Source organism: Sinocyclocheilus grahami, unplaced genomic scaffold, assembly GCF_001515645.1.
Source record: "Sinocyclocheilus grahami isolate Dianchi unplaced genomic scaffold, SAMN03320097.WGS_v1.1 scaffold87.1, whole genome shotgun sequence".
NCBI classification, from domain to species: Eukaryota; Metazoa; Chordata; class Actinopteri; order Cypriniformes; family Cyprinidae; genus Sinocyclocheilus; species Sinocyclocheilus grahami.
This window is the reverse complement of record NW_015505266.1, coordinates 48,087-51,815: the sequence shown is the minus strand read 5'-3', so window position 1 is coordinate 51,815 and position 3,729 is coordinate 48,087. Positions and strand designations below refer to the sequence as shown.

Genomic DNA, 3,729 nt, shown 5'->3' with positions numbered 1-3,729 from the left:
AAAGAACCTTTAACATCTGAAGAACCTTTCTGTTTCACAAAAGGTTCTTTGTGACGAAATAAGGTTCTTCAGATTACAAAAAGTTAAGAAAGAGATAGTTCTTTAAAGAACCTTTGACTGAATGGTTCTTTGTGGAACCAAAAATGGTTCTTCTATGGCATCGCTTGAAGAACCTTTTGAAGCACCTTTATTTTTAAGAGTGTATCTTTCACCTGCCATCAGTATGGAAAGAGTTTCTCATGCAATCAAAGTCTTAAGTGTCACATGGGAGTTCACAATGAAGAGAAGCTACACACATGTGATCAATGTGGAAAGAGTTTCACTCAAAAAGGAACTTTTAAATTACATCTACGTGGTCTTTCTGGAGAAAATCCATATAACTGTGATCAGTGTCGTAAACACTTTTCTTATCCAGATTCCCTGAAAAGCCACCTGAAAGTTCATACACAGGAGAAGCCTTATATGTGTTCTTTGTATGAAAAGAGTTTTCCATGTGTGAGTGCTTTTAAATTACACCAGAAAAGACACAGCGGTGTGAAAGATTATATGTGATTTGAATGTGGAAAGACCTTTATTATTGCAGCTGATAAACTGAAACAGCACCAGATAATCCACAGTGCAGAAAAACCTTACAGCTGTTCACAATGTGACAAGAGATTCAGTTGGTCAGAACATCTGAAAACACATGAGATGATTCACAATGGAGACAGACCACACACATGTGATCAATGCGGGAAGATATTTACACAAAAAGGAGGCCATAAGCATATGCTCATTGGAAATACGTGCCTATACATTTCTGCAAAACTGAAAAAAAAAAACGTACATGTTCGATTCACTGCAGTTTCCAGTTGAAATGAACACTAGAGGCAGTACAACTCCGACAACATTTATTCCTTAGTATGATTTACATGCAGGTACAATTTTGATTAATAAAGGCTAATTTTCACACAATTACTTGCAGAATGTTATGTGTTATGACTTCAAAACAATTTTAACATTTGAAAACTGATACTTTTGAACGTTGTCGTCACATATACAGCTTCATATGTATGAGTTTTCTAATTCAGTAAGTTTAGCTCACGGGATACACTTAGGTGATGAAGAACTCCGGAACGAATCCCATGAACTACGGTTCAACAAAACGGCTTAAATCTGCATAAGGAAGTTAAAATAGCATGGCTGCATCAGCGAATATGTTGTTATATTAATTTTGCACTTTGCGTTTGTTAACACTATCGGGTAGGTTAATCTTTTACTGGATATTTGGATTCTGAATGGCCGCAAAACGTACCTCAAGCAGCATAATAAAAACGCTGCAATACGTGCCTGTACTACCAACGTAATAAAAACGTGCTATGGTCACGTATTAAACGTGTGTTTTAGCGCCACTCTCTGGACATTTCACTTTGAAACTGCAGTGAGGTACATAATTACGGTATTGCAGAAATGTATGTAGAGGCACGTATTTCCAATGAGCCTGTGTTGGCCTTAAAGTTCACAATAAAATCCACAGTGGAGAGAAGCCACATGCATGTGATCAGTGTGGGAAAACTTTTGCGCATAAAGGAAACCTTAACCTACACATGAAAATCCACACTGGATCGAAATCATACACATGTGATCAGCATGGGAAGAGTTTTGCACAAAAAACACCCCTTAATGATCACATGACAATCCACACTGGAGAGAAGCCCTCACCGCCTGATCAATGTGGAAAGAGCTTTAGAAAATCAAGGGAAGCTGCTCAATGTGAGAAGAGTTGGTCATCTGTAAATGGTCTTAAATCACATCTGCATTCTCATAAAATCAGAAATCTTGTCAATGTGGCACCAGCAATCTAAGCTAACTACACTGAAATGTGTAAAAATGGTTCTAAACAGTACCAGAAAAGGGTTATTCGGCTTGTAACAATAGAAGAACCCTTTTTAGTGCTAAATAGAACCTTTTTCATAGGGTTCCATATAGAACCATGCTTTGAAAATGCTATATAGGACCTTATTGGTGTTATAAATAACCTTTTTAATTATAGTTTTTCATTAATATTAGTAAGTTAATATCATCAATATTAGTATTATTTCTATATATTATTTATTAATATTTGAAGTATCTATTAGGGTTTTACATAAAATCAACAAAAACAACAACGCGCCAATTAGGTACTTTTTTTAGTGACGTGAAATTGTAGCAAAAATTACAATGTTCTAACATCAGTTTTTAGCAGAATACATTAATGAATGATAATCGACATTAAACATAAATAAATGCTTAAAGAAATCAAACAAAATAGAACCAAGCTAAGACCAGGCTCCAGTGAAATATCTTCACAATCCTCTATTATGCCTTTTAAGTTAATCATTATCTGTATTTTGGTGTGATTGAATGGCAGTTTCTCTCTGCAGATGATGAGGTTGTAGGAAGTGACAGCATCTGAAATGCACATTTGAGATTAGATATACAGTTTGTCTGCTTTCATTTGTGTATGTGAAAACAATTGTTTATGAAGGCCAAAAATATTATGTGAGCACTTCACAATGTTAAAAGGAAAAAGTAATATAAAGTCAAGAGATAGCTGGGTATGTTTATGCATAAACCCTATATAATAAAAAATATCTAACAAAATGGACCAAAAATTCAATATCTTTGTTACTTACTTAGTGAAGAAGAGGAGAGTATCCTAAACTGAATAGAGCTGGTCACACTTACATGCTCTCTTAAACTAAAATGAGAAAAGACATAGGAAACCAATTAGCATTTGAAAGTTATCATTTATAGACATTTTAAGAAAGAAATGATTTACCTGTTGAGAGTGTGCTGTCTGTGTAGCTGGATGGCTGAGCTCCAGAAAATCAGTAATGAGGCATCTTACGCTCTAAAAAAAGATGGTTCTTTAAAGGTTTTTTACATGCAGTAATGATTTTATTTAGAACCATCGCATTCTGAAGAACCCTTTTATGCTGAAATGGTTCTTTGTGTAACGTTTTAGGGTTCTTTATTCCCGCTCTTTTGTTTTTCAAATCTTTAACTGACAAAGCACCTCATTACTGATTTTCTGGAGTTCAGTGATCCAACTGCACAGACTGTCAACACACTCTCAACAGGTAAATGATTTCATTCTTAAAATTTAAATACTAATTTAACTTAAAGGGGTCATATGATGCTGCTAAAAAGAACATTATTTTGTGTATTTGGTGTAATGAAATGTGTTTATGCAGTTTAAAGTTAAAAAACACATTATTTTCCACATACTGTACATTATTGTTTCTCCTCTATGCCCCGTCTGAAAAAGCGAGGTGTGCTGTGATTGGCCAGCTATCCAGTGCGTTGTGATTGGCCGAATACCTCAAGTGTGAGACGGAAATGTTACGCCCCTCACATACTGTTGATGCCGTGTCCCGGCCTGAGCGACAACACAAAAACATTAAAACCCATTACAAATGAGGCATTTGTTGCATCCAGTGGGGACATCATTTCTGATTATAATGACTTATACTGTCTTTTTACGCGTTGCGTTGCATTGCATCGTGCCGCGTAAACATAAAACCCTGTCTGCATTTGTGATCAGAGAAATGACAAACAACAAGTGCTACTCCACACTGCCCAAAACTCGCGTTTGAATCATCAGTGGCAAATGATAAAAGAAAACGTACTTACGTGAGTCAGAACAGCCAGCATTTTAGTCTAATGTTACTCTCCCAGGATCAGTAAACAGTCCTCCATAAAATGTGC

The 3,729-nt window shown here is 35.8% G+C and overlaps 1 pseudogene; it reads left to right on the top strand.

Moving 5' to 3' along the window:
• The first annotated feature begins 1,532 nt into the window (after positions 1-1,532).
• Positions 1,533-3,729, top strand: part of LOC107586971 (zinc finger protein 208-like) — a 38,859-nt pseudogene continuing 36,662 nt past the window's right edge.